The following is a 22078-nucleotide window of genomic DNA, read 5'->3' as shown; positions in this document are numbered from 1 at the left end:
GGCCGCCCAGCCATCTCCACTACTCGCCCCCCCCCCCTTCCCCTCCAGAGAGAGAGATACTCACAGACCCACCTGACGCACACATATTGAGGGACAAATCATCCCCACATCCCCCTCCCATGCTCACCCACGTGAGGCACGCCACCCAAGCATCTGCTCATTTCCGTCACTGTGATCTCTACACCATGCACCAGACCACCCTCACCCGAGCTTCTTGTCGCCTCCGTACCGTGTTCCACACAACCGTGTGGAGAGGGGAGGGGGGGGGGGGACTCTGTGGGAACGTTAGCATCTCTGGCCGACTCGCATTCTTATATCTGACTGTTGACAGGCGCAGCGGATTTCGCTCTGTGGCTCGAGTGTGTTATGACGTGTATTCTTCTATGTATCGAGTTTATATAGGATAAAGTGTGTTGTGTACTCTGTACCAATGTGTCGTCTATCATTCGCTGTCACTACTCAACGGAGTTTCACACAGTGTTAAAATCACCTGTATACACTTGCAACTGCGATTTAATAGAACCACCATGACAGCATCGCTCACTCATCGGTTTTCGGTTACAGCCCAAATGTACTTATTGCATGTTATAGGTAGTACTTAGTGTTTACCAGCTGGTGAACAGTGACAGTGACAGCTCAATACACGTAATGTGACAGTGAAGAAAATGAGAAAGAAAATACGACAAACTGTAAAGAAAAACAGACACTATAAATGCATAATACAGCAGGAAAGCCACACCATGTGGTAAGAATCTATAAAATAAAAAATCCTCTGATGATGCTGCAACTGCATTGAAACATGTCTGGGACAAAAAACAAAATTGTGGTTTGCTAAAGGCGTACCCCACCCAAAAATAAATGTATTGTTAAAGCAAACACAGACAAAAGAGCTTCAACTACAAAAGAGCTTCAACCTCAAAATGATAATAGCAGGGCAGTTTTGTCCTCTACAGTTAAAGCTCTATCACTGTTTGTGATATAATTAAGAAACTGGTCACTCTGCTGCTTAACGATGTGGTTTGGGGAAAATTGTTGCAAAGCCACAGTACACTATTGAGACTTGGAAAAACTGTCAGAAATTCAGAAAAATCTGTAAGCATGTAGACTTATTGGATATACTATTGCCCATAAAATCATTGATTCACTACGGTACCTAATGTGTTTTAAATCTCTATGTATCAGAAATCAAGTTACTGGTTCCAAAACGTAATTTTATCTTCATTTCTGCATAGTTTTTCTAAAAGGTTATTCAAGTTATCTTCAACACCAGACAAACTCGTCTCAATAGAAGCCCCAGCTCCGTCATTATTTTCTGTAAGCTCTCGACGGCTATCTACACCCTCTCGAGCGAATTTCTGCACTGAAGAGAAATCTATAGGACATTGTAGCAACTTTGATGGAATAGTATCTCAAAATAAAAAGGTAAGTGGGAAACTAGTACTGAAATTCAGTATATCGCAGGGGAGAATGTTGTACTTATAGGATATGGTTCAAATGGCTCTGAGCACTATGGGACTCAACTGATGAGGTCATTAGTCCCCTAGAATTTAGAACTAGTTAAACCTAACTAACCTAAGGACATCACGCACATCCATGCCCGAGGCAGGATTCGAACCTGCGACCGTAGCGGTCTCGCGGTTCCAGACTGCAGCGCCTAGAACCGCACGGCCAACTTATAGGATAGTATACCTGGGAACACATGATGTTTCGTGTTCAGTGTTTCAGTGTACGACCGATTTTAGAATCAGGTGAAGCAATGCGAACTAGAAACCACCATACACCGTTTCCGGAATTCTCTACTGTCCTTTCGTTGTGAGTCAAGAGGCGATGTTTCGGGCATCACTTGCAAATACAACGAGTTCTATCTATTTAAGAGCTTTACTGTATACTAAGGGTACTTGGATGATACTGTTAATTCTTCAGATGCAGAGTTTATGGCGATTAAAATTACGTATATTTTTAAAACTAGTTGTGTATTACGTGGGCAGTTAAGCCATACTTCGTCTGTCATGCGCAATCCTGTACCTTAGAATGGAAGAGGGTCTTGTGTCTGTACAAACCCCCGTTACTAGATGAATAGGTCTAGTATGCAAGGATTGCTTTGTGGAAAGCGAGCGAGTGACATGGTGTGCCATTCGCGGAAGCGCGTGGCGCGCCCATGCCAGATTTGCAACTGTCGGTGGGATGCATCCACCGCCGGGCGGCCACGTGGCCCGCAGCTTAAGGCATTGTTTGGTTTTTCGCGCATTACGCGAAAACTATGTAACTTACGGTGAAGAGCGATGCGGCAGTGGATTGTGGTCAGCAATATGCACCTTTTGAAAGATCGATCTTTATTTCAAGTCACGAGACGCAAAAGTTATACAAACTTCAAATTTGCTTAATATTACGAATACTTAAAAAATTAATAAAAATAGTAAATAACAACTTACAGAGATGAGGGAGCTCTCATTAAAACGTCTCGTTATAACGGATCGAGTGCTGTAGTTATATGTTAAGATTCATAAATTATTAAGCTCGGAAAGATAAATAAACAAAGTTTGATGGGAAATTGTTTATAAAATTCAATGGAAAATTCATGGCGTGAAGAACAGCACTGTATAATATTTTGGGTGGCATCACACGTATTTTAAACTAGTTAAGTTATACTATACACTTAACCTGCAATAGTTTTCATTGTTTGTAAATTATTATTAATATTTATCGCCCATAATTAATTAATTATTACAGATATGAAGATTCTGAGCAGCGCAATGTGTAGATCGCTATATATTCCGTCTAAAAACAGTGCTATACGCAGTTCTATATTAAAACTTTGCAGCACGGATGTAAACAAACAAATTCGCGCAAAGTGGCGAAATTTTGCAAAAACTAAAACTTCATTTACGGGCGATAGAATAATCCTAGAAATTAATGTAGTACATAAGATGTGCTTCTTAGCGCGGTTCCGATGGTGTAGTTATTTCTGTTGAGGGATGTACGTGTCAAAATTTGTAACCTTAACTGGTGAGATTGGTACTTGCATAACCAGAGGGGGGTAGACATCCGAGCCTTTATAAGCGAGTGGCCATCTTGGTCAGAGGTCAGTCGTTGGTCATTCGTTTGGCGAGTGGGTGGCGAGCGAACCCCACTTGTGGGTGGTCCATGGTCGTTTGAGTAAGAATTCTTCGCGCCGATTTATTTCGACAAAGAGTATTGTTTAATAGCGCAAGTTTGCAAGCATATATTTGGTGAACTGGAAGTGCTACGATTATTTGTGTGAGTACTAATTACGAGGTATACATCGGCGTAAGTGAACATGTGGTGATCTGTGATTTCGCGCCAAAACTGCTAGAACAAAGAAGACAGTGGGACTTGTGGTTCTGTCCGAGTTGATTGAGTAACTTTCGATTATAGCAGCCTGTATTGCTGCTATTTTGGGCTCGGAGTCAAATTATTATTAAAGTAAAACTGTAAACTGCCTCACCAGTGCTAATTTCATTGTGTGAAAGAAAAGGAGGACGCCAATAAACAGTTATGATAAGAACTTAATTGAACTGTGTTGTAAAACATGATTTCGCTATAATAATCACCTAATTTTTGTTCCCTAGGATAAACTGTACTCATGCCTGAATGAATATAAATTCAAAAACTATAACTAATGCGCGGGTGTGGAACAGGGTACTAATGCACCAAGTGTGGAAATCATCCCCTGAGACTTACGTGAGAGCCAAAATTTGCACTAAAACTTTTTAACGAACATTTGTGTATGCACATTCGTGTGAACTCTGTAACCGCATTTATTTTCCGCCCCGTTCCAGTCTTCTATTATGGAACAAGTGACATTGGCAAATGGACACAGTTTCTGTGATGTCTTGACTATTTTCATTGTCTTGAAAATGACAATTCGTGTTAATTGACCACAGCTTCCATTCCAAAACGGTTTTAACTTGTAATTAGTTTTTGGTAACATTTTTTCTTAATTTGATTTCACTTACTGGTTATTGCAGTGTATTAGAGTAATAATGTCGCTCTAAAATACAGTAGTGACTAGATTTTCTCGACTGCACCTCTTATAAATTGGAATAGTATATTTTTAACTAGATACACGACCATATTGAATCTGAAACATTTTCATATGAAACATTTTCATATATTCCGGAAGAAACATTGCTTTGCGAAGTAATTTTTGTAATTTCAGAAAAAATGCGTCACACATAAAGTGAACACCTTCATTGGACAACAAAATAATATAATTACTACCATTAGAGTGCAGAATAGAGGCGAAAGTCAGGTAAGTGTTCTCTCTGCTAGTTTTCTTATTGGTGTGCATCATACATTGGAGTAGACCGCTATCAATATCGTAACAAAATTAAATCTTACTTCAATTTTTATTGTTTTAAACTGAGTGAAAGTACGTTCCGTTAAGTACTAAACAAATTTTCACACACCTTTCATCAAGCGTCGACGATCAAGGATATTTGGTCGTACATGCTAGTACTGCTAAAAGTGTCATCCGTATCCAAAAGGAGTCCATATTTTTAAAAATAAGAAAAAATTTTAGTGTTAAAGAATGATACGAATTGAACAAGAGAAAAAATGACTCGAGAGAGAGAATTAACATATTGTTTTGTTACAGTTAATTATTGGGACATTCAGTTTTTTAATATTGCATTATCAAAAAAATAACTGTTCATTAACCAAGCCAATGTGCAGATACTTAGGACAGGCTGTTTACTGTGTGCACGGTCTTTCCTGTAAGCTGGCGAGATCCACTTTTGTCTAAAATATTTATGAACCAGAAATTTGAAACACTAACTTTGGGACCGTCATCGTAATTTCCCCTACAGTTTGGCATATAACACTTGCGACACTTTTGAAATGGACCACTAAGCAATCCTTTAATGGGTGTATCACAACCGTAACGAACCTGATTTCCACCACAAACGTAACGAACTCAGCTACAACAAACACTTGTTTCAATTGGACTTTGGCCCTGACGTATCATATGTGATAGTATTTGAGCAAGTCTGTGGACTCCTATTGAACTGACATTGCCTCATCAGTGTTGTAGATTAGTGCCTAAAGACTCAGTTCACTTCAGTTATAATCGGGTTTGCCACCTTTAATTGCTGACGAAATTAGCCCGTCGAAGCGAATTTTGTTAAACACATCTTGTCGGGCCAAACCTCAATGTTCAAAACGCCAGCTTTCAAACACGCTAATCGGCCGTTACTGGCAACTTCCTCCGTAACTGTCAATCATTGGAAAGAGGCAGTAAAAGGGCTTTGAAACTGCTACCAGCAGACTGTGTTCACGAACGATGTGCGCTAGACCATGTCTTGAAGAAGACTGTAATTGAATTATTATTGCTGACTTGATAGAGAAATTAAACGCGCTTGATAACAATCACCCCTTCATAAACTCTGCAGATATCGAAGGAGTCCTCGACTTTACTCTGCGTGCACACGAACGTAAACATCTACAATACCCTAGTGTTTCATATTTTTCTGAGATACATTGTTCCACAATAAAAATGAAAGATAATCCTCCGGTTCTGACATAGGTGTTTGGAAGGGGAAGGGGATGGGGTCTCCCTTGGTCGTAACGCAAATGCTGCAACTGCTGGCAGTTGCCTCCCAAAAGCACCTAACAGAGACCTCCTCTGCCAAAATCCAGCCTGCGTGATATTTGACTGCAAAGTCCCGACCTCCCAACGAGTCATGAGTCGGGCCTCCCGCTTTACCCTCAGCGGCAGAGAATGGAAAGCACGGAAGCAATTAATTCCATGTACGATCGTCAGTTCTGAAACACGAACCATTTAAAAATGATGCGCCTACTAAACGAAACATGTATTAAGTAATTTTCATGTATTAAATCACAGAAAAACAGTGTCTTTCGTAGAGTCGTTCATTCATTCATTCATTCATTGTGTTTCATAGTTTCCAATGAGGAGGAGAACCTTCATGGCTACAGAACGAGTCGATATTTACATCACCAAAATACGGCAGCTATACGAAACTGTTACCCAATTCTTCCATCATTACTTGGTAGAACAATATAACTGTAAATGAAAAGCACAGTATTGTATATTTTTTATGGCACAAATTTTGTTTAGTTAAGTGATTTTAGTCTGACAAGGGCACCAGAGGGCTTCTAAACATCATTTACTCATAGTTTTCCAATGCTTTCCACAACTCAGTTTATTTCCGTTCTTCCACTTTTCCAGCATTTATATATTTTATCATAAATGTCTTTGTGCTCTACACATTCTGTCTCGAGACTGTCAATTCCATCTTTTATTGTGTTTCTGTATCACTTTGCGTGTGTAACAGCTCTTGAAGTTGCTCTTTAGCAGTCTTGTCAATTACAAATTTCTATTTTATTAGGATTGTTAATTTATTTTAATTTGTTATAGAGGCACAGTATTCGAATTTAGTGTTTATGTTTTGTATTACCTGCTCCCTTCATTTTTATTTAGTGTTTAATTTTGAACTTTTTTAATTGCGTTACCATTGGAATGTCAAAGGTAACCTATACTTTGTGTTCGTGATTCACTCTTGCTGGGCAACGTCTTTTGCAAAGTTCTGATCGAAAATTATAATTCTTTATCGACAACAATCATTTAACATCTGATGAGAGCCTTGTAATTGCATTAATAATCAAACAGAGCTATAAACGATTTGTCTTCACTGAAGTTGAGTTCAAGAGGAAAGCTGTTCTTTCTAAAATTTTCTTCCTGTTTCATATTAAAGAGATTCTGTTTATCTTGTATTGGAACTATAACATCTGATTGTTATCTTTGAAGAACAAAATCAAATTGGTTTGGGTAGAGCATTGTGGACGATGTACTGAAGTTTTATGCAGAATACCGTACTACCAGGAGAACAAGCCACAGTTGCACCATTTTCATTCGTGTGGCCCCTTGTTCTCATAAACACTAAAAAGTAGCCTTTTAAGCTTTAACTAGAGTAAAGAAATTTAACAAATTTATGAGTGTGGCGGCCGCTATCAACAAGACGATCACGTCTGAAATTAATAAGCTCGACCACGGGGAAGCATTATACTTAGTACAGAGTAATCCTGTTTGCTTAACGTTGACGGGAATAACGTTACGAACTTCTTAATCCCATGCGGATGAAATGGTACATTTTTCCCCTTCAATGTGCAAAAAATTCTTTTCGTTCATCACAGTACTAACAACAGTTTTAAGTGACTTTTTTTTAGCAGGAAAAATGGAGAGGAATACCGATAGAGCTCGAATTATGGGAGACAAGTGATTTTATGTCGTTGCGATGCATCGAATTCGCAGTAAATTGTAACAGTGTGCAAATCTGGCGTCTGGCTGTCGGACGTCCACTCTGCGGCTAACTACATATTTACAGGCCGTTAGAAATGATCCAAACGGTGTCACTCGGCGAAAGGGTTTTTGTATGCGTATAGGGAGGGGGTGGCGGGAGGCCAGGAGTGACAGTGGAAAGGCTGTGGGAGGAGGGAGGAGGCAGTACGCCTGCTGTAAAATAACACCAGAGCGGAAAAATCGCCGACCTGTGTTCCACTGCAGGACATGCAACCCTCATCTCACGAAGTACGGTTCTCGTAAAATGACAGCATACATCATAGTATAATTATTTCAAATTTCACCTTCAATTAATATTTTCTGCTTTACCCATAAAAATCGATACATTTAGCAGGGAACTTCCATAAAATGATATTGAAATATCAAAGCGTAACAGTGCAGCGTTATTCGAAAGGGTCAATAACCTATGAGCAAGAGCAAGCAGGACGTTTTAAAAATGGAGAACACGGGCTGTAAATGCTCAGTGTGTCTCCCACCACCGACGGAGACCTTAGTAGTAGCCGAAGTCGTCCAACATCTCCTGTCTTACTCAGTTCCGGGCGACTGTGATACTGTCCCGCAGATCATACACAGTTGTTCGAGAAGACGCAATGTGAACTGCCTCTTTCACAAAATGCTTGAAGAGAAATTTACACGGTGTGAGACAAACAGATCTCTGCCACCATTACCATTCGACACATCCGTCGCTGAGGAAGGGATTGATTGAAAAACGCTTGCACTTACCAAGAGCACGGGGTCCCATTCTGTGTGTTGAGGTGAAAGCTAGCATGTTCATATACGATATTCCAGTAATAGATCGCTGCGACAAATGAATGAACCATAAACTCTGTTTCGCGATAAGGCACTAAAGACGTTCATGGTGATTTTGAAAATCCCATCTGTGAGCATTGTGCCTCTTCACCTTTCCAATAAAATGAAACAACGCCTCCTAGCCAAAAATTAAGCATGAGAAAAATGTTTCATCCTACTTTCTGTCTTACTATGTCGTCCGAAAATTCAACACACTTTTGTCATTTTCATCAAGATTGTGCACAAGATGTCTCGCACGGATAATGGTCTCCCAAAATTCGCCATAAAGTTAGCTCAGGTATTCCCAGTTTTCTTTTACATCTATTGGTTGATTATTTCCGCCAAACACAAAACATTCCTCTACTGGGCTCACTTGGTCGGCCCATGCATCGTCTTTTCGAGAGCCACCCACCGTGCAGAACTTGTTTAAATCAACAGTTTATGCTTTTTCCAACAGGTGGTTCAATGCGAAATTGGAGAAAAAATATCCTCTGCATTAAAACTGCTCACTCGCTTCTTCGGAATGCAGAAAATCTTTCGCTGCATGCTAGTCACCTAACTCACAACTGATGCTGTCTGACTGTCTGCTGCCGCGAGCACTGTAGCAGTTGTTTATGCAACTATCGGCACTGTAGCGGTGATAACCGAAACTTCAGGTTCTCCTCTTTCTAGAATTGGGTGGGTAACTCATATTCATTTTATATTGTATAAAATAAAAATTAATTAAATTGAGGCAATATTTTAGAATAACTGAAGAATACAATGAACTATAATTTTCATTTGACTATCTTATTAAGTGTTGTTTATCCATCCATGTTGTTCGTTGAAATGTAAATGTGGAACATAAAATTTATTTATCTTTTAAGAGCTTAGAATGTGTTCTTACATAAATACAACGCACAACACTGCGAAACCAACAGAAAATAAGGTAAATGGCGGATTTCAAGAATGTCATCAGAAAACACTTAACTGAAAGCGGAAAGAAAGAAGAAAAATGGTTCAAACACACTGGGAAAGTATTGAGAAAGATCAAAAAGTAAACAACACCAGAAAAGTACATGCACCGTAAATAACATCAGGAAGAGGTACCAACAGCGGACAGTAGTTCTGGACGACATTAATGGTAATATCATCGCTGCATCATATGATACAACACAGACATAGAAAGAATATTTTGACGACTTATTGGACTGCCCTAAGCGGGAGAAAACTTGCCCTCCAACAACAGAACATCTTGTAAGTGACTCAACATACTAAGAGATAATCAGCAACTTAAAAATTAAAAACACGATAAGGAACTCGAACTGATGATGAGAAATTGTGTCATCTTATTTTTGAATTATGTCCATATGGAAAAATACCGGATGAGAGGAAGGGCTCAACCATTGTCCCTATATACAAGAAAGAAGATTACTGAAACTACAGAAATTACAGAGAAATTACCCTACTAGTTACAAATACAAAATACTGCCCCCTCTAATATTGCAAGGACTCATCCCTTATACCGGGAACATAACAGTGGTCTACCAGCATGATTTTCGGGAAAGTAGATCGACAGTATACAGCATATTTTGCGTCACGAACGTAAATGAAAAAGTATGTAAATACAACTAGAACATCCATTACCTGTTAATTAATTTTGAAGAGTGCACAGTGAAGCAGGATGGGAAATCTTAGAAAGATACAGAGTTCCTGAGAAGCTCATCAGTCTGAGCAAAATGTGTCCTGAGAACGCGGTCAGCAAGGTGACATACTGCCGATCGTTTTTGCACTGATTTAAGAACAGAACTGGACAGACTACACGTGAGGCGCTAGGTTCAACCTTGCCACAAACAGAAACATCAGAGATAACCAACCAAATGTAATTGCCTATGTAGTTTTAATAGGAATTAACAGTGGCGATAACCGAAATGCTGTTCAAGAAACTAAATGAAACCGCGTTCAAAGTAAGTATAAAAATTAATGAAGAAAGATGGAATACCTGATCATACAAAGAGAAAACATGATTACCTTCACACAGAGAACTTCACGTTTAAGAATACTCTCAACTTCACATATCTTGGCGTGAATATGAATGACTGCAATAGAAGACTCATCGATAGCAGATTAGACTACGGAACGCAAAAAAGGTTACTTTTCACTCCAGAGTCTTCTGTCCTCCAAACTCATAACTAGGAATCATAAGGCCTGTGCTGCCGTCTGAAGCGGAAACTGGGGGCATGAGCTAAAAGGAAGAACACTCTCTCTCAGGTTTCGAAAACAAGGTATACAGAAAATAAGAGGCTTTCTGGTCAGTGTCTGATCAAGCAATACAAGGATAAGTTCGAAAATTCAATGAAGAAGTAGCTAAGCTAGCCGACCAACACTCCCTAGCGAGGCGTTTGCAGTTAGCAGGCCATGTTTTCAGAATGGACTCTGACAGAATAGCCTGTCCGACATATGACAAGAAGATGTGAGGCTCAAAAGCCCCTGGACGATCAAAGGTCTCATTTCAAATAGGTACCCCAATCATACAACTATTGTCGTTGGTGACTTCAATCTACCCTCGATATGCTGGAAAATTTATACGTTTAAAGCCGCAGGCAGGCATAAAACGCCATCCGAAATTGTACTGAATGCTTTGTCAGAAAATTGTTTTGAACAGTTAGTTCACCAGCCCACTCGTAGCGTAAATGTTTGCGAAAGCATAAATGACCTCTTAGCAACAAATAGTCCTGGTCAAATAGGGGGTATCATGACCGTTACTGTGATTAGCGACCACAAGGCAGTTGCTGCTAGGCTGAATACCGTAACACCCACGACCATCAAAAAGAAACGCAAAGTACATCTGTTTAAGAAAGCTGATAAAAATGCTCTTAACGCCTTTTTAAGAGACAGTATCCACTTCTTCCGTTCTGATCATGTAAGCGTAGAAAAGATGTAGAATGATTTCAAAGAGATAGTAGCGACGGCAATTGACAGATATATACCACATAAATTAGGAAGTGATGGAACTGATCCCCCATGGTACACAAACGGGCCAGACCACTGTTGCAGAAGCAACAAAGAAAGCATGCCAAATTTAAAAGGACGTTAAATTCCCAAGATTGCCAAAGTTCTGCAGAAGATCGAAAGATAGCGCGTACGTCAGTGCAAGAAGCTTATAATAATTTCCACAACGAAACTCTGTCTCGGAATTTGGCAGAAACCCAAAGATATTCTGGCCATACATAAAGCACACCAGTGGCAAGACACAATCAATACCTTCACTGCGTAATAACAACGGTGAAGTGACTCATGGGAGTGCCACTACAGCAGAGTTATTAAACACGGTTTTCCGAAGCTCCTTCACCAAAGAAGACGAAGTAAATATTCCTGAATTCCAATCAAGAATAACTGCCAAGATGAGAAACATAGAAGTAGACATCCTCGGTGTAGCAAAGCAGCTTAAATCACTTAATAAAGGCAAGACCGCGGTCCAGATTGTATACCAGTCAGATTCCTTTCAGAGTATGCTGATACAATAGCTCCATATTTAGCAATTATATACAACCGCGCTCTCTCAGAGAGATCCGCACCTAAAGACTGGAAAATTGCTCAAGTCACAAAAATACCCAAAATGGGAAGTACGAGTAATCCATTGAATTACAGGCCCATATCACTAACGTCGATTTGCAGTAGGGTTTTGGAACTTACCCTGTATTCGAACATTATGAAGTACCTCGAAGGAAACGATTTATTGACACTTAGTCAGCATGGATTCAGAAGATATCGTTCTTGTGAAACACAACTAGCTCTTTATACCCATGAAGTAATGAGTCCTATCTACAGGGGATGTCAAACTGATTCCTTATTTTTAAATTTCCAGAAGGATTTTGACACCGTTCCTTACAAGCGTCTTCTAACCAAACTGCCTGCCTACGGAGTATCGTCTCAGTTGTGCGACTGGATTCGTGATTTCCTGTCAGAAAGGTCACAGTTCGTAGTAACAGACGGAAAGTCATCGAGTAAAACAGAAGGAATATCCGGCGTTCCCCAAGGAACTGTTATAGGCCCTCTATTGTTACTGATCTATAGAGGAGACAATCTAAGTAGTCCTCTTAGATTGTTTGCAGATGATGCTGTCATTTACCGTCGTGTAAAGTCATCAGATGACCAAAACGAATTGCAAAATGATTTAGATAAGATATTTGTATGGTGCGAAAAGTGGCAATTGGCCCCGAATAAAGAAAAGTGTGAAGTTATTCACATAAGTACCAAAACAAATCTGCTAAATTTCGATTACGCGATAAGTCACACAAAGCTGAAGGCTGTAAATTCAGCTAAATACTTAGGGATTACAGTTACAATTAACCTAAATTGGAACGATCAGGTAGACAGTGTTGTGGGTAGAGAAAACCAAAGACTGCGATTAATTGGCAGAACACTTAAAAGGTGCAACAGGTCCACTAAAGAGACTCCTTACACCGCGCTTGTCCGCCCTGTTCTGGAGTACTGCTGTGCGGTGTGGGATCCGCATCATATGCGACTGACGGATGACATCGAAAAAGTTCTAAGAAGGGCAGCTCATTTTGTAATGTCGCGAAATAGAGGAGATAGTGTCATTTACATCGGGACCTTCTCATGAAATTTCTATCACCAGTTTTCTCCTCCGATTGCGAAAACATTCTGTTGGTGCCCACCTACATAGGGAGAAATGATCATTACAATAAAATAAGAGAAATCAGGGCTTGCACAGAAAAATTTAAGTGCTTGTTTCTCCCTCTCGCTGTTCGAGAGTGGAACGGTAGAGAGACAGCTTGAAGGTCGTTCATTGAATCCTCCGCCAGGCACTTTATTGTGAATAGCAGAGTAATTGCGAAGAGATAAATGTAGGTGAAGAATCAGAGGGTAAGAGACGGTCTGCAGAATGACGAGTATCACTGCATGGAAGGATGCAACACAAAACGGGAAGAACTAGAGGCAGATATTGGAACGGCGTGGGATCATCACGACACAGAGATGCCGTTGCAGTGACGAAGTGTGTGTACACTGACCAAGCACTAAAACTGCGCGGTAGAAACTAACAGAAGAAAATGATGAACTGGTAACTATTTGCTGAAAATTCCTAAATAACTTGGATGGGGATAGCGTTTTGCCCCAGATGAGATGAAAACCTGTGGGCACCCCTGAACTTAGGTATACTACACACAACAACACTGGGCGTATGAAAAGTAGTTTTACTTGTATCAGACCACTTACTAACCTACCCGGCCCCACGGCCATATATCTGACAAAAATAAAAACCGTGAGCGTAAAACTAAATCTTGTAGATAGTGTTTATGTAGTTCCATTATTGAATTATAGGAATATCATTTATGATTCGGGGAACATAGAAACTCTGCCTGTTTGTAAATGTAAATAATTACAAATTACTTGGTGTGAGAGTGGAGTGCTATATACACTCCTGGAAATTGAAATAAGAACACCGTGAATTCATTGTCCCAGGAAGGGGAAACTTTATTGACACATTCCTGGGGTCAGATACATCACATGATCACACTGACAGAACCACAGGCACATAGACACAGGCAACAGAGCATGCACAATGTCGGCACTAGTACAGTGTATATCCACCTTTCGCAGCAATGCAGGCTGCTATTCTCCCATGGAGACGATCGTAGAGATGCTGGGTGTAGTCCTGTGGAACGGCTTGCCATGCCATTTCCACCTGGCGCCTCAGTTGGACCAGCGTTCGTGCTGGACGTGCAGACCGCGTGAGACGACGCTTCATCCAGTCCCAAACATGCTCAATGGGGGACAGATCCGGAGATCTTGCTGGCCAGGGTAGTTGACTTACACCTTCTAGAGCACGTTGGGTGGCACGGGATACATGCGGACGTGCATTGTCCTGTTGGAACAGCAAGTTCCCTTGCCGGTCTAGAAATGGTAGAACGATGGGTTCGATGACGGTTTGGATGTACCGTGCACTATTCAGTGTCCCCTCGACGATCACCAGTGGTGTACGGCCAGTGTAGGAGATCGCTCCCCACACCATGATGCCGGGTGTTGGCCCTGTGTGCCTCGGTCGTATGCAGTCCTGATTGTGGCGCTCACCTGCACGGCGCCATACACGCATACGACCATCATTGGCACCAAGGCAGAAGCGACTCTCATCGCTGAAAACGACACGTCTCCATTCGTCCCTCCATTCACGCCTGTCGCGACACCACTGGAGGCGGGCTGCACGATGTTGGGGCGTGAGCGGAAGACGGCCTAACGGTGTGCGGGACCGTAGCCCAGCTTCATGGAGACGGTTGCGAATGGTCCTCGCCGATACCCCAGGAGCAACAGTGTCCCTAATTTGCTGGGAAGTGGCGGTGCGGTCCCCTACGGCACTGCGTAGGATCCTACGGTCTTGGCGTGCATCCGTGCGTCGCTGCGGTCCGGTCCCAGGTCGACGGGCACGTGCACCTTCCGCCGACCACTGGCGACAACATCGATGTACTGTGGAGACCTCACGCCCCACGTGTTGAGCAATTCGGCGGTACGTCCACCCGGCCTCCCGCATGCCCACTATACGCCCTCGCTCAAAGTCCGTCAACTGCACATACGGTTCACGTCCACGCTGTCGCGGCATGCTACCAGTGTTAAAGACTGCGATGGAGCTCCGTATGCCACGGCAAACTGGCTGACACTGACGGCGGCGGTGCACAAATGCTGCGCAGCTAGCGCAATTCGACGGCCAACACCGCGGTTCCTGGTGTGTCCGCTGTGCCGTGCGTGTGATCATTGCTTGTACAGCTCTCTCGCAGTGTCCGGAGCAAGTATGGTGGGTCTGACACACCGGTGTCAATGTGTTCTTTTTTCCATTTCCAGGAGTGTAGATTAACGGGCAGTTACCACGAAAGGTTGTAGGATTTGGCAGTCCGCAATGTGCGAGCACCCAGAACATATGAAAACGCACAGTGCAGTGGTACTCACCTCATACGGACTGGATGCTAGGTGCAGCGGTCCGGTTATTCCATAATCCATGGACACCTTTTGTCTCCAGTAAGTTCCACAGGTGATGGGGTATCCACATTCCCACCAGCATATATGAGAAGCAATGAAATCGTGGTCACGAACTAAATCGCTGCTTTGTCGGCGAGCGCCAAGAATGTGACTGCAGAGACAATTGTCGTCACCTGCTACACACTGCGTTTGTGCAAGAAAGGGACTGCAAATGTGAATTTAGTGTTCAACGGCACTGCAGCGACATTTCTTCACTGTCTGTGGTGGACATATGTGTAACTGCTAAGTGTTGCTACAGTGAACACTAAAAGTCAAACAGGAGGACGGTTTAGTTTAAATTAATGCGCTACGTGGAACAGAGGAGACAGATTTGCCAACCTAGGATTACTGAGAAACGCAAGGCCCCAACCAATCTGGATCGTACGAACATTTACATAATTATGCAGATGCAGTGTATGACATAAAATGATTACACTATCAGACTCCATCCTAGGGTAGCGTCGCATTTCAGATCATTAAGAAACATTGATGCTGCTCGTTCAATATGTTTCATGTACTCCCGAAATGAGCAATAAGAAGAACATTGTCAACCAATTCTTCTGGCTTAGCGTCACTTTTTCCAGCGTGACCAGAGCCCCAGACCTGGGGCACCACGCAATGGCAAAGAAGTTCGTCGACTATCACTAATCGACAGCGGCGGGACTACGATGTAGTCCACGTCACAGATTTCCATGCCCAAGATCCCAGAAACACCTCAGTGATACGACTCAGTATTGTCTTACCGAACACTCAATAACCCAATGTTTCTGAGTAACTTTTATGGATTACTCAGAGACATATCTTTATCCTTGTCAAACAATTTGCCAATGAACACAGAGAAGAAAATTCAACGCATCATGCATAATGCGTGTAACTTCCATTTAATGCTATACTGCAAGGGAAGATTGTTGATCGTTGCCACATCTTTCAGATGTAGTTAAATAAAGCATTTGCATTATTACTATTTGTCATGAATTCTTGTCATACATTTCAAAGAGCAATTAAATGCTAGATGAAAATCTTTCGTGCTCGCTGAGACTTTCTTCGCTGGCTGGCTTTTTCCTGTCAGTCGAGTCCGAACGGGGAGCGTGTAGCGACGCAAGTTTGCTCCGAGCGAATTTTTGTTTTAGGATAGCTAGCTGCATGTATCTTCGGGGGCTGACATCTGCCTGCCTAACCGGGAGACAAACACGAGCCTGTCACTACCTGCTGTGGGAAAGCTATCCAATGTCTCTTACTGGACGCGTACATTCGCCACCTACAAGAACCTAAACAAATGATATTAAATATTATTCAATCATTTTCAAAATCGATACACTAGCTTTTCACATTCAGGAAAAGATTGTATCCAAATTTCAACTTTAGAACTATCATAGTTTCAGAGATAAAAAATAATTGCTAAAAAAGTAAAAAACCGACACTTAGGAAACTAAATTCAGTTACGAAATACACTAGTTTATACTTTGGTATTATCTAAAAACATAAACGGAACTCTCAGGATGCAGAATTAATTAACTGAGGTTTTCATATTAAAACTTTATTTTTCGTTTCCCTGATATCAAAATCAGACAAAATTGTTAATGGTGTCTAAGATTGTTGTGAGAGTATATGTGAGTGAATGAGAGTGTGTACGTGGGACATTCGTGAAATTTTAACGTTGCATTATATACCGTCTTGAGTAACCTACAAGACTTATGCAAGCCTGTTGTGGGACAATGTTCATAGGGAATTTACCCACTCTGCTGATGACGTATGTCTAGGTGTTCTTGCTATTGTAATAGAGCAGCCAGAAAATCAGCTGGAGTATTATCTGTACCTAAAGGATATTTCCAGATTTGTTGCCTTTTCGTTCTCGTTCATTAAACATTTCTTTAATATTTGTATTTCAGAATGACGTAGATGCGTCTATATGTAACGTTTGGTGGAGGCCAGATTTGGCGCTAGTGTGATCATGAGCCAGCATTCTGATTGGCATCGAGTATGGTTAGCCAATCAGAATTGGGACGGTTCCCGCTCGTTACCTAGTAGTTATACTAGGAGTGAGGAAACAAGAAGGGAGTCTCCCTCGATAGCATTGAAAGCGGACGGTCATGTTACTAGTGCGAGTCAAAATAATGTGTAAAATGAAGGAATACTGAGTTCATCGCGTTTGATACGTGTAGTGACTTACGGTTATGTAGTTACGGACAGTTTTGTGAAGTTTGGAAGTCTTAGAACTGTATTGTTGGGATGATAATCGCGGGTGAAAATTTTGCCTTCGGAGTATCCGCGGCATGTTTCAGTATTCAACCACTGAGCATTTTTGGCGAGAAATTTCTATGTTTAAATCCAGCAGAAGGACCAAATGTAACAACTCATGTTAGTGGTGGAATTAATGACTGTCGAAACGTGGTTCAATTCGGGTCGAATCTGGACAGATTTCTGGATACTGTGCGTGCGAAATGAATGTGTGAATTGTGAACTTGTCTAAAATAACCAATAGTTTAAATGTGGGCTGAATAGTACCGTTTCTTTTGTTATAAGAACAAATAAACAGTTTTGTGTGGAAATTTCTGACATTATTTTCCAGAAGCCAATCCATTATCTTACCGCCCGGTAAATTTTTATTGACAGTTTTTCTACAGAACTTTATTTCATTACTAGAGTTGCGCGGCCTCAGTAATTGTAGATATTAGATGGTCTTTTTATCAACGCTGCTTTTACATCATCTTGTAAGTATCTACGTTGCCGATTGAAGGGACATCGAGCAGATGCCGTTCTGAGGTAGGTGAAATTTCTAATTTGCAGCCTGCGCACACGCAAACCCCCCCCCCCCCCCCACCCCGCAAGGGGAAGGACTATAAAATGTAATCTGAATGATCCATGTATTCGAACATCATAATAAGATGTTCATATAGCGCATAAAACAGTCTATGTATAGATGTCCTCGGTGCTAAAACAACTGTCACCGTTAGTGTAAAAATCTAATCATACTGACAAAAAACTGAACTAGACCAACCTATGTGCAATGCAGCGGTCGATCTTAAAATTAATACGAGTACTTTGTGTTAAGAGAATACTCCTCCCCCATTGTTCTGTTGAATGCTTGTACTGTATGCTGTTACCAAATAAATCCAAGCATTCTAGGGAGCAGTCAAGTATAACATTTAAAATCATTGAAGATTGTCTTTGTTAAGAAGTAATGTGCATCTTAGTGGTACACCCTTGAAAGTTACATCTTAATGCAGAAAACATATTTATTGAAACATTTTTATGGAAGCACGTTGGTAATTAATGTCTGTGAAGATTGTGAAAAAAAAAAGAATTTATATCATCACGGGAAATAAATGAATAAAGACCCCTCTCCTTATGTCTGGAGCCTGCGAGCTCACTCACTCCCTTGTCTGATGTTTTGTGCCGAACACGTGAGTTTGATTCGCATTTCAAATTAACTGAATCCATTACCAATGCGATGTCTTCTCATGGAAATGATTATCACTGTGTTTTTTGGATTTCATTTCAGAGGGATTAGTGACTAATTCACCCGCCAGGTTACCCGAGAGCGCTAATGCGCTGATTCCTGGACTCGGGTAGGCGCGCCGGCCGCGGATCGAATCCGCCTGGCGGCTTAACGACGGAGACCGGTGTGCCTGGATGTGGTTTTTAGGCGGTTTTCCACATGCCGCTAGGTGAATACCGGGCTGGTCCCCACGTCCCGCCTCAGTTACACGGCTCGCAGACATCTGAACACATTCGCACTATTGCATGAATTACACTAGCCACAGGCAGTTGGGGTACACAAATTTCGTCCTGGGGGGTACGGGGTGGCGGCAGGAAGGGCATCTGGCCACCCCTTCAATTAACCTTGCAAAATCCGATTAACCATGCCGATCCTGTGTCATTGCGGAACAAAGGCAAAAGGAAGAAAGAAAGAAAGGGATTAGTGACTAAATGTTGGGCGACGAACGAGTGAACTCTAATCGCGTTCCCTCTTCACTTAAGTCTTTAAAAGAAATGAAAATGTCCGAGATATTTTGCGTCGATCATTCTTAAATATCTTGCGTAATATTTTTCGTAAGAATTGTAGCAGGTTGATCGGTCACCCACTGTCCAACTAGCACGTTAACCAATTTGCACACTGGTCTGATGCAAAGCAGTAAGAAGAAGGACCTTTCGAGGTAAAGTGTTTTCACAGGATGTGAAATATCTCTATCGCATTTTGAGTTAAGCTACAGTAACGTATGTTTCTGGCCCCCATCTTCAATTACGTTCTCATTTATACGTATCAATTAACTATAATTAAATACTTGTGTTGGTTAGTTAAGTTTTGTAAACGGTAGCAGCTCAACATCCAATCGAGGATCAATTCGCTGCAGCGCCCCAGCTGTTCTAAACACAGCACCAACCAAAGACGTTCAGTGCCGCAGCACGGTTACGAGCAGCGAGCTGTCGCAGCAAGACCCTCGATGTTCACCAAAGAGAGCCTCGCTCACTCTCCTGGGACGGTGTTCAGTGGATGATCCCCGACTTCATGATTTTGCCACATAACTGCCGTCATTGACAATTCTAGTTTACTTCCATCATTGATAGATGTCGGATCAGGACTTAGAGAAGTTGCGATGTCCTCGATTTCCACCAATACGCTATAAAATTACATACCCACCATTAATATTTTAAATTCAAACGTATTACCAGAATTATTGATTTTGCATCCCCAAGGACACTGTTTCGTGAATTTTTGTTTCTGTAGTAGAGTGTTTATTGTTTGTAGTATCTGGGAATCTGGTCTGCGAATGTGAGCTCATTCTGGTCACCTCAGCCAATACACAGCAACGCCAGCCTAGTGGCGCAACGTAGTTACTGTCAGACACCATCGACAGCGCACGCGACTCTATGTTGTCCCTCTGTCTTGCGTCACGCAAATAGATTCCAAGTGAACATCCATGCGCCAGTTGCGAACCCAGGCGGACGCAGAGCTCCACTCGGAGTGCATGAACATTTAGTACGGCAGTATCAACCCTGTGCCTCAAGGCAGTATCAGAACTTCTACAGTTTCGGCTCAGAAGAGTCCATCTCGGCTGCCTACTAGTTACGTTGGTCATCGTTCAATGGATTCAGGAGCAGACCAACATTCAAAGGCGGATATGCATCTACATATACATCTGGATCCATGCTCTACAAATCACTTTCAACCGCATGGCAGAGAGTACCAGATGAGTCTTGTGGTCGATAAGAGGTTCCAACTATAAAATTATGCTCAGCTTTACGCTGAATATTGCCCAAACAATCTCGCTTTCAACTTTAATTTCCATATAGATGGATTCGAGTTCCTTGTCTACTGCCACAAATGCAACACATCCTTTTCCCATTAGCATATCCTTTCGATACCATCTTCATTTCCACCAACAATTTCACTAGCTTAGGTTTTAACGAGCTATTTTGCATCTAGTAGTATGTTAACTTCAGAGTTTCTTAGGGGCGCTCCAAACTTTGCCAATTTCTTGTGAATGCTTAGCAGTTAACCACTAGAGTTATAATAATACAAGGGGCGCTACTTTTATTCTAACACTGACTTTTCTGGGTTGCCTGCAACTTTCGTTGTGTGTACTGCATGAAGAGCCGCCATACTAATTTCAATAAACCCTCAAGTCCACTCCACACAGATGATACTATCTGAGTTTCTGCCTCTGATATGTGGTCCACGCGTGCATTCAAGGTGACGATAAAATGCTCAACTCTTTGGTGCAAGTCTAGAAAGTCACAACCAAGCTTTTCACAGAACCTTCGCAATCGCTGTTTCACGCTTTTCAGGGAGCCCCAATGCAGCAGATTGTACACTTCGTTGACAGTCGGCGAGCAAGGCTGGTTTTCTTAACCATTCTAGACGCTGCAATGACTTACGTATGACCTCGATGTCCAGATTACAGACATCGTTTTTTTTTTTCCTAGACGCAACTGAATCTGCAGTTGGTTGCACCCTCTTCCCTCAATGGCTGCCAGAATAGCCTCTTCAACATCTTGAACGAGGCCTGCAGGTATACACACTGTGTACACCTGGTGTTTATTCACATTCATTGCTCCCAAGTCCCTAAAGGGTACCATTATTCACTGTACATTTGAACTGTCGACGATTAACCGGCCACTACCCTTTTGTATTTGCCTCTTCTTGACACAGAACACAGTGGTTTTCGCAATAGGTGAAGTGACTCCCACTTACCCATTTTCACTGGAAGACAGCGTCTCCAACTTGGTTAGGTGTATGAATAATATCCTGACTTCTCCCTGCTTCCTATCTTTCCTGAAGAGAACGTGTAGCTCTACAGCTGACACACTACTCATACTCAAGTGGACGAAAACTGGCAGACTCAGTATTTCTGCATAAGAGACAGTGTCCACACGAGAGGATAGTACTTGAGGTACCTTTGTTATCACTGGTACATCATTCTGGTAGCCTCCTAAACTAACAATTCATGGTAGCTTCAAATCGCTTTGAAAGAGTCAGGACAGTTCCCAGCACGTTATAAAAGCTAGCTAAACGCTTTCTGTACCTGAGAACAGCATAGACAATGGGGCAGCATTGTGTTAGTTGCATTATTTTACAGGACAGTAAATATATAACTTTGAACTAATCTTGCTGATTTTTTTTATGATTTAACTTTCCGATATGGTATGCTACTGTTATTACTAGTAGCCTTTCAGAAATGTAGCTTTTAACAGCCAACAAGAGATTCCACTTACGCAAACAGAAAGCGTTGTACAAGTTTTCACATTTCTCTGTAACGTTTTTCCGGCTATGGTCACTAACAGATTCGACTATAGCGTTAATTTAGGATAAATGCAGACAATATACCCCATGTTAAAAGAGGAAACTAACGTGGCACGATACGTTAATTAGTTGCAGGAACTGTATATCTTCTAGGCGCTGCAGTCCGGAACCGTGGGACTGCTACGGTCGCAGGT

The sequence above is a fragment of the Schistocerca americana genome, chromosome 5, assembly GCF_021461395.2.
Source record: "Schistocerca americana isolate TAMUIC-IGC-003095 chromosome 5, iqSchAmer2.1, whole genome shotgun sequence".
NCBI classification, from domain to species: Eukaryota; Metazoa; Arthropoda; class Insecta; order Orthoptera; family Acrididae; genus Schistocerca; species Schistocerca americana.
This window is presented reverse-complemented; position numbering follows the sequence as displayed.